Genomic DNA, 10,404 nt, shown 5'->3' with positions numbered 1-10,404 from the left:
CTTCTAGGCTGCCAGAGATCCCAGAGTCCAAGGCCTGGAGGAGTGCCCAACTCTAGTCAGTCCAGAAGGACGTGTCCTCCAAGGGAAGGAACTCGGGGAGAAGCTAGCCAGGAAGGGTGTGACCATGTCAGAATTTGCAACATGGATCCTCTTGGTGGCCAAGACCTCGATCACACAGCATTTGCCAAACACCTTTCAGGGCAGGCAGGTTCCTGTAGTGCCTTCAATCCACTGGGAAGACAAGGATGGGAAGAGGCAGTCCTGCAAAGTGGATTTCCTCTCTGTCAGGGAAGAGAGGAACACAAACAATCACACTCCTAAGGCTCATATTTATTTTCCATTATGTAAACTTTTGGCATATAAAGTGCTACATGGTCTAATAATAAGACCATGTAGGGTCAATCGTCTAATAGGGAATCGTAGTGTGGAAAAATAAAATGCATATTTCAATGTTTCATGGAAATGCAGCCTGGAGTTGGTTCTGATTATCCCACTTGTCCCACCTTGTGGCCATTTTTCTGAATTGCAGGGGCAGTTCTTTACTGGAGCCTCTTGGAAAAGGAACCTGCAAATCTAAGTGTATCTTGAAACATTAGCAAATGCCTCAGAGGATGGCCTCCTCCCTGTTGAGTGGGACAGCTTTCTCACTTTGGAGCCCTGGCAACTCATCACTGCATTTTGTCCTGCTGTTTTGGAAATTATGAAAAATATTACCTTTTTGCTTCAGGAAGTTTTACTGAGTTGATTTCTAAAGAGGAGAGGAGAATCTTTTAAATTTTTTTGCAACCATGCTTTGTTGGACCAAAACAACTGAAGAGAGAGAGACATTCTTATGATCAAGATGTATTTATTAAGTACCTTTCTCTCCCCTCTGGTGCTAGGCCAAGTACAAAGTGAGTTAAACAGATTGTCTTGATTCTGAAGGCTTAAAGTAACAGTGCCATTATTAAAAATTACCATTATTCCAGGAGGGGGCGGGGGTTGGGAAGGGGTGGGGAATAGCCAGAAAAAAAATCAGCATTTTGTGTTTAAGAGTAAGTAGAGAGAACAAGAACTCAAATACCAGTTGGTGCCGAGAAGTGGGAACTGGGGGACCCTCTGGCCTTCCCTCTCACAATCTTCATCAATAGTTTTCGGTATTATATGACATCAGCATTTGATATTTTCTACTCAAAAGCAGCTTCAAGCCCTGTCTTCCAACCAAATTGCTGCTCCTCTCTTCTATAGGAATTTTGGAGCCATCCCCCATAAATATCCAGCCTAGCCCCATTTCTAGAAATTAGCCAAAAGTCTCCTAAATAGTTTAGTGATGTCATTTTGGTTTCTGAAAAGTGTTGGCATTTGTGCATCAGTCATCTGGTTGGAGGCCTGAAGAAATTTCTGGCAGGAAGCCACTACTTCGGGCTCATCAACTGGGTGAGTGAACTAGTTAATTACACCAGCGTGACTCACAGGCCTGCCAGTCATTAAACAAAATGGTTCCTTCATTGTATTTAACTGCATGATCTGCCAGACACAACTCAAAAGTTGGTTTCCTTTGGCTGAAATTTGCATGCCATGCAAATTTCCTGCGACCCTAAGACTGTAGGCTGAAGCTAGGTCAAAACACATTAAAAAAAAAGATTCAAGATTTCAAGTGGGAATGCATAATTCACATCTAAAACAAATGCCTAGTTAAAAGAAAAGAAGGAAATGATTTGGAAGGTGTTGGCTAACTGTAACACCACAAATGAATTAAATGGTAAGTCAAAAATTTAGCAATAAGCCTGAGGGCAGCCACCTACAAGTAGCTAAAATGGGATGTTTAAAGAGATGTAATATATAATGCTATTTTAATACCTGGTAGAAAACATATATCTCATTGATAGTAGATACAAAAATTAAATCAGACAGGGTTCACAGAGAGAGAGCGAGCTGAGGAGAAAGGAGTAGAGCCACACGTTTTTCATTCAGCATTTATTTATCGAGTGCCTAAATCTATTCATTCATTTATTCATTCAGCTCATTGTTTATTTGAGTGCCAGGAACTCTATTAGTGATAGAGTGATATCAAAACCAAATAGTCTCTGTTTATGGAGCTTCGGCTCAGATGGGGAGCAGGCACACGAATATTAAGTGTCAACTGAGACAGTGGCTACCAGGAGGGGTACATGGTGCCTTATAATATTTTTAAAAGGGAAAATAGGCCCAGAAAGGACAAAGAGTGGAGCAAAGAATAAGTTAATCTCTCTTTTCAAATGTCCCCTCCCCCAAGACAACCACAGCCAACGGTTTTTGCCTGTCCTTCCAGAGGTATCCTATGGTTATGTAAGCACAAAAGTATACGAAGGCCCCCGCCTTCTCTCCTCTCTGTATTATTTTGGTAGCATTTACAGGAACCAGATCCCAGTTAATTTGGAGATTTCACATGTCCCACTCTGCCTTCCCTAAGTCTGGGTCTAGAGTCCCAGGGAGGGGCCTCCCCCAGTGCATGCAGGGAGGGGCGTAGACAGATGCCCAGACCACCATTGTCTTGAAACAGCCCTGGTCTTGCTCAAATGGGGCCACATGGTCTGCCAGGCCCCATGGCTCTTCCTGCCTGTCGTGGGTGCCTGGCCTTCCTGGGGCCATTCCCTCACTGCTCCTGGCCCCCTTCCCATCTGGGCTCTGTAGGGAAATTGGAATCAGGATCCCTCTTGGTGGAATCCTCACCACCCACTATCCTGTCCCTTTTCCTCCTCTTTCTCCTCCTTCCTCAGCCCCAAGGATATCTATGTGATAGAATCCCGTTGCCTTTTGTTTTTTCTCATATTTACTTTCACTAAAAAGCTCAACTAGGTGGAACAGCTTCAAGGAATGTTAAATAGAGCATACAATTTGTGTGTAATTACATGGTAATTATTGGGGAATTTAGATTCTAATTTGATGCAAATGTGTGAGGTATAAACAAAATAATATTCCTTAAACAAACCCAATTGACAATTTTTTTCTAAAAATAGATGTCTCAGTATAAAGTAACCGCAAAAATATAAGAATAAAAATATTAATGCTTCTATTAGGTTCTATAGCTGCAGCTTTCTAATTGTTTTGGGGACCCAAGGAGGTGCCTTAGGGATCTTTGTAGGGAAATGAGAGGGGCTGAGTGGCTGTGCAAGATACTGGGATTTCAAGTAAAATTTTAAAAAATGCATAGTTTCACTGCTAAGTATTTTTGGTCATGAATATTCTCAATTCATTCATTTATTTCTTCAACAAATATTTATTAATATTAAGGCAGACACTTTGGCAACATGCTAGATGACTACCCCCTCCTTTAAGTATATTTAATCTCAGACTTGACATTGGAATAAAAGATGACACAAATAATAATGCTTCTTTGCTACTTTACATGTTTTGAAAATGGAAACTACTATTGGAACTATTTCACAGAGACGAAATTGAAATCGAAGATAACTAGTATATTAGAGTAGCTGTCCTGTCTTTTACATTTTAGGTTAAGATGCAAGTCTGGCTAGAAGGATAAGCAATGGGAACAACGGCAGAGGAGATGCCCTTACGTGTCCCCCACACCTTCTCTTTTGCCCTTTGGCAGGTGTTGGTGAGGGGTAAGGGCTGACCAGAAGTGGGAAAAGGGAGATGGCACCTCCTTTTCAGGAGGTTTGATAGCAAATCTGATGGAACCAATTCCGAGGTATGTACTGTGCCAGCCTGACATTCCTAACCCATGTCAAACTCTGCACACTAAAGTGTTAAAAGAGAGAGAGAGAGAGAGAGAGAGAAAGAAAAACCCAAAGTTTGTGTATTTGTGTACTTTTCACTATCCCTTTCGGATAAGAGCCCTGGCGCCTGCCATCTTGGCATTCATCATCAGAGGAGGGAGGTCCCGCCCACAGAGGGGAAGTCCCGCCCACAGAGGGGAAGACCCAATAATATCTTCCCTTTGTAAAAGTGTCTGCCAATTTCTGGGGACTGATTTTATTTATCTCTCTCGAGGTTCACAACTACTCTGTGAGGCAGGAAGAAAGAAAAGGTGTTGTCGGCTTCCTTTTAAGAATAAGAATAAGAAGACTAGAGAGGTTAAGCGACTTATCCCAAGGTCAAACAGCTTGTTGACCAGAAACAGCCAAGGTCAAACAGCCAGTTGAGCATAAATTTAATGCCTGGTCATCTGACTCCAGGGCTTAGTGGGGAGAACATTGACCTGGGAATCAGAAGATCTGGTTAGTTTCAAATCTGCAGGTAACTATCCTGCAACCCATGATAGCTACTTGCCAAAGGGAAGGTAGGAAGTTGGGGTCACCTGAGGGATTCCTAAACTTCTGTGATTCTCTTTGCTGGTGGGAAGTGTGGCCACCCAATTTCCCCTCTGGCTGATCCCCAGTAAGTCCTTCTCAAAATGTGGAAATTATGAATATAAGTTAATAATTTCCAGGGAGTTGTTTGTTTGTTTTGTTTTGAGATAGGGTCTCACTTTGTTACCCAGGCTAGAGTGCAGTGGTGCCATCATAGCTCACTGCAATCTCCAACTCCTGGACTTGAGTGATCCTCCTCCCTCAGCCTCCCAAGTAGCTGGGACTACAGGCACACACCACCACACCTGGCTAATTTTTTTATTTCTATTTTTTGTAGAGATAGGTTCTCAGTATGTTGCCCTGGCTGGTCTCGAACACCTGGCCTCAAACGATCCTCCCTTTGCCTCCCAAAATTCTGGGATTACAGGCATGAGCCACTGTGAGAACTCAGCCTCCAGTGAGAATTCATTTCTCTCTTATAAGTACAGATACATTGAAAAATCACTGGGGAATTAGCTAAATCCCTCAGTGCACATAAATCTCCTTAAGTAATTTGTGGCTGCCTAAATATGAAGGTAAGCTCTGGCTTTTTCCTAAGCTGTTGGCAAGCTGCCTGTATAATTACAATATGGCAGGAATCTCAGTTATGTCTTGTAGAACAACAATTAACTTTACCTGTAATTCTGTCTTAGGGAAGCAGCCATTTTAGAGTGTGAGCAATGAGAGGGTATTACAGAGTTTGAATTCTGGGTGTTGTGGTTACTTTGGACTTGATGTTACTTCTACACTTCCTTCAGTAACTTTCCTGCCAGTGTGTCTGACGCTACAAAGTGAACTTTTGCCCATCAGTAATGAGATTCAGTTACTCAAATGTTGCTTTGATCTCTATGGTAATCCCCTAAAAGGGGAAAACAAACAAGAAAAAAGTTCACGTCACATAAACTCTGTAAGGTTTTCTGACAGTGAAAGAAACAGGCAGAGAGAAAGTAGGGCCAAACAACGTGGCTTTATTGAGTGCTCCCGGGCAAGGTTCAGGGGTCTCAGGAGAATGAGGTCCCAGAAGTAGCATCAGCTTAAAAGGAGTGTGAGTGTTTATGCTGTTGAGGAGGCTAGGGTCTTTTGACGGGAAGGGCTGGGTTTTTCCCACTATGGTCTTTGTCTGTTCTTGAGAAACGGGAGGGGCTGGTGGTACCTGCAGATTCCAGGAGGAGGGGTTGGTGGTGCCTGGCAGTCGTTTTTGGTGAGTCTGGTCAGTGAGCCTGTTCTCTCTTATTTTTCTCTAGGGAGGGGAAGAGGGCCCACCACCAGCCTCACAAGCTCCATAACAAATCCACGTGAGGAAATGGGTTTGTTTGGGTGAGGCTGCGCCACCATCAACTCCCAGAGTCCGTGGTACTCCACCTCTACTCCACAACAACCTCCTCTCCTGGGATAGCCCTGCTTGCAGCAATGCTCTGGTATTCCTGTTTTACCGCAGAATGGTGTAAATTGATGTTAATGCTCTATTAGACAGAGTCATGAGCCAGAGCATCTTAGTTAATAGACAGTTCAATTCCATCAGGCTTGTTGAAACAATTTACCCTCTGAATTAATTTTGTTTGCTGGCATGGCGACGGCTCCTGGTTCTCACTCATTGTCATTCACATGGGCACACTGGCTAGCAAGGAAGTAAGACCTCTCTCCTGCCCTTCTTCCCACACAGATTAAGGTTGTTCGGTGAAGGCACAAACTGCATCCTTTGAGAGGCCTTTCCTTGGGAGCTCCCTGCTGCCAATGGACAAGTGGAGTGGGCAGTATCGCTGGCCAGTGACAAGGGGGAGGGGGAAGGGTAGAAATCATTGCTGCCCAGTGACCCTTGAAACTGTGAAGAAGCTTGTTCTGACACAGTGAATCCAAACCCCTGACCTTTACAGGGTTTTCTCTGCTACATGATTGAAGTGTTTAACCTCTTCCTTTGTGGTTGAACACTTGAATGTAGCACATGATATAAGTAGCACATGAAAGTATCCGGATTGAAAAGCAGATAAAGATTGGCATTAAAACATATTTTTCTTAGGACAATTTCTTTTAAGTAACATTCTAGGCCAATGTGTCTTAAACCCTGGGTTTCTTTCTTTTCTTTTGAAGGATAACTTTTATTACTTTTATGTACAGGAGACAACAGTGTACATTTAGCCCAGTTTGGTGGCAAGTTCTTTTGCCTTTGCCTTTTCCAGCTTGGCGATGCGAGCCACAGATTTCGGACCCAGGACGTTGCCTCCCCAGTGACGACGGATCTCGTCGTATCTGTCGTTGTAGTTGGTCCTGATGGCTTCCACCAGCTTAGCCAGAGCTCCTTTGTCTTCCGAGTTAACCTGTGTGAAGGCGACAGTGGTGCAGGTCTTCCTGTGGACTAGACGCCCCAGCCTGGCCTTCCCCTTGATAATGCAGTAAGGGACTCCCATCTTCCGACACAGGGCAGGCAGGAAGACAGCCAGCTCGATGGGACCCACGTCATGTGCGATCACCACCAGCTGAGCCTTCTTGTTCTCCACCAAGGTGGTGACAGTGTTGACCCTTGCTCGAAGGACAGGTGGCCTCTTAGTGGGGACATCCCCTTTGCCGGCAGCTTTCTTCTCAGCCCGGGCCAACAGCCGCTTCTTCTCTTGCTTTGTCTCTGGTCTGTACCTGTGGGCCAGCTTAAGCAGCTGAGTAGCTGTTTGGCGGTCCAAGGCCTGGGTGAACTGGTTAATGGCAGGAGGCACTTTCAGCCGCTTGTAGAGGAGAGCTCTCCGCCTCTGCAAACCGATGTAGCGGGGCCATTTGACAAAGCGGGTGAGGTCCCTCTTGGGCTGGATGTCTGTCCAATACCAAAGTTCTTTGGCCTCTTCTTGAACAGGGGGTTCACCACCTTCTTGGCCTCCTGCTTTTTCACCACGACAGGGGCCAGGGCCACCTTCTTGCCCTTGGCCTTCTTTCCCTTTGGCATGTTGGCCAGCTGGAGCAGAAAGCTAAACCCTGGGTTTATGCAAATTGTGCACGCTTTATGCAAATTGTGACTCTTGAGAGCATGTTTGTTTCCTGGGGCAGCCATAACAGAGCACCGCAGGCTGGGTGGTTTAAAACAACAGTTACTCTCACAGTTCTGGAGATGAGAAGTCTGACAGCAAGATGTTGGCAGGGCTATGCTCGCTCTGAAACCTGTAAGAGAGGACCCTTCCTTGCCTCTTCTAGCTTCTGGAAGCAGCCAGCAATCCCTGGGTGTTCCTTGGCTTATATTTGCATCACCCCAGTGTCTGCTCCATGGTCACCTGGCTGTTTCCCTGTGTACCTGCGTCTCTGTACCTCTTCCTGTCTGGTATGGACACCAGTCGTACTGGGCTTGGAGCCTACCCCACTCCAGTAGGACCTCATCTTCATTTACTTAGTTCCATCTGCCATGACACTATTTTAAAACAAGGTCACATTCTGAGGAACTTGGGCTTAGGACTTCAGTGTATCTTTTGGGAGGCACAATTTAACCCATAACAAGAGAGATACAGAAGCCAAGGTTTCCTGGCCTTGGGCTCACGGCGAGTGCCACGGCCACGAAGCCCTGCGCCCTCTGGGTGCCGGCTCATCGACTTCTCCAGTTCAACTTGAACATCGCTGTCAACATCACTGCCCCGTCTTTCAGGTATGTTTACATTTCAATGTCCTGCAAAAACATGGAACTTGCCACCCAAGAGAGGGACTCTTGCATTTTCTTTTTTTTTTTTTTGAGACAGAGTCTCACTCTGTTGCTCCGGCTAGAGTGCCGTGGCGTCAGCCTAGCTCACAGCAACCTCAAACTCCTGGGCTCAAGCAATCCTCCTGCCTCAGCCTCCCGAGTAGCTGGGACTACAGGCATGCGCCACCATGCCCGGCTAATTTTTTGTATATATATATTTTAGTTGGTCAATTAATTTCTTTCTATTGTTAGTAGAGACGGGGGTCTCGCACTTGCTCAGGCTGGTCTCGAACTCGTGCTAGGATTACAGGCGTGAGCCACCGTGCCCGGCTGGGACTCCTGCATTTTGAGTGAGACTGTGCAGCCAGCCTGTCCCTGCCAAGCCTGTCTACTTGCTCTCCCAAACGGAAACTGGGACCCTTAAGTGTGTGCCTGCCGCCATCTGGTGGCGGGCTCTGGTTTGTTTGTTTGTTTGTGTTTAAGAAAAACAGAATTTGCCTCTGCCAAGACTGATGCTGCTTCCAAGCACAAATCATCCTAGGCAGCTGCTCCCTGTAGCTATTCTACCCTCCTGCACCACCCAGCGACACCCAAACAGTGGGGCTCAGAGCAGGGCGTGGAACAGATTCTCCCCTCGGGTCTTTACAGGGAGCATGGCTCAGCTCAATTTTGGCCTTCAGTCTCCGGAACTGTGAGAGAATACATCTGTGTTGTTTTAAACTATCCAGTTTGTGACACTTTGTTCCAGCAGCCCTAGGAAACTAATACAATCAGGCATCTCCTTAAATACTAAGCAACCAATGCTTTTAGCAAGAGCCATCTAGTTTTGTGAAAGTTATGTCTCAATAATTTATTCTTAGAGGAGAAATAAGATTGGGAAATAATCACTAGCTCAGATGATTTCTTTAGGTGCAGAGAAATGATTATGAATTTCTATAGAAAATAAATATAATACTGATAAATGTTATATAATATTACTCTAGAACATGACTTTTTTCTATGAAAACATTTGTGACCAATAATCACCACAGGGTTTCTGTCCTCTTGTCTAGAATGCATGTGACTAAGCTCTTTCATACAAAGGCATTAATTTCTAATGACAATATAACACAATGGTTGAGTAATTACTATCATTTTTCTTTTGTGAGCCCCAATCCTTGGCCTGAGTAGCGCTGTTTCCATATTGCCTGGGTGAGGAAAAGAAACACTTAGGACATCCTCAAATGTCAAAATGAATGTTTTGACAGAAGCAGAAACAGTCTCACTTGATGAAGAATGTTCTGGAACTGGCCCCAACTTTCTGAGACCCATATTTTCATTCAAGCTTTTTTCCTTGAGAACTCTTTCTTTGAAGAGCCTCTTCCTGAACCCATCATAGCTCCACTTAAATGCTCATTGGGTTAGATAAGGCACGAAGCCTGTGAGATCCCAAACTCTTTCCCCAGGGAAAGGAAGGAAACAAAGTTAGGATTGGAATATGTGATTTGCTGGGAGAAGCAGGTATATAACCTTTGGTTCCCACTCTATAGTGCTCCATGTCTGGACTGTATCATTTCCACTGCCGCCAAATTTTATGCAAACAACTCTTAGTCCCATAACTTAGTCCGATAATTTTCTTCCCAGATAAGACCCCCGGGCTCTCCTCTGAATTGCCGCATGCCTTCCTGGTTACAGCCTCTATTAGCACCTGATTTTGTGACCAGATTACTCTTTCTTACTATAGTTTTAAAAACCTCACTTCCATTCTTAAAACTGTGAATTTGTATTTACTGGGAGTTTTTTATGTGCAAGATATACTGTGCTGCCAGATAGCATGTAAAAAAATTTTCAATGAATGTTTGATGTTTAGAATACTTTGCTCTTCTGGTTGGTGTAGGAACTTGGTTTGCAGAATCTGAATTTGGAATAAAGCAGGGAATGTGAGAAGAGAGACTTCCCTCCTCCCGCAGTGGTTCTCAAATTGTAGCCAGCATCCAGCCCCCCTGGAAGGTTGTTGAAACACAGCTTGCAGGGCGCTGCCACTGGAGTTTCTGATCTAGTAGGCCTGGGGTGGGACCTGGGAATTTGCATTTCTGTGAAGTTCTCAGGTGCTGCTGCTGCTGCCACTCCAGGATCACACTGTGAGGACTCCCTCTCTAGTTCATTCACCCTGCCTCGGCCGGCCAGCCGTGGAGGTAGCTCTTCCTTTACTTTTCTTTGCGGGGCAGTGGAGTTTCTTACAAGGTGCCTCATCCTGAAAATTCAGTGCGGTAGTGTGGATAAAGGGTTAACATGGGGGCCGCCCATAGTAATACAGGATGGAAACTGGCATCAGACAACGCTTCCATGGGTTGCTATTAGTGAGGGTGGGTTGTTTATAGGGGAGGCCAATTAGGTTTAACAAGATTTATGAATTCCTTCTGTGTTTTTCCAACCTCACATCTGAACTGAGATAAGACGGTTAGT

General features: G+C 45.0%; 1 pseudogene; it reads right to left on the bottom strand.

The window, feature by feature from the left end:
* Window positions 1-6,400: 6,400 nt before the first annotated feature.
* LOC105858072 (large ribosomal subunit protein eL8 pseudogene) lies at window positions 6,401-7,239 on the bottom strand (annotated as a pseudogene).
* Window positions 7,240-10,404: the final 3,165 nt, after the last annotated feature.

The sequence above is a fragment of the Microcebus murinus genome, chromosome 5 (genome assembly GCF_040939455.1).
Source record: "Microcebus murinus isolate Inina chromosome 5, M.murinus_Inina_mat1.0, whole genome shotgun sequence".
NCBI lineage: Eukaryota > Metazoa > Chordata > Mammalia > Primates > Cheirogaleidae > Microcebus > Microcebus murinus.
This window is presented reverse-complemented; position numbering and strand designations above follow the sequence as displayed.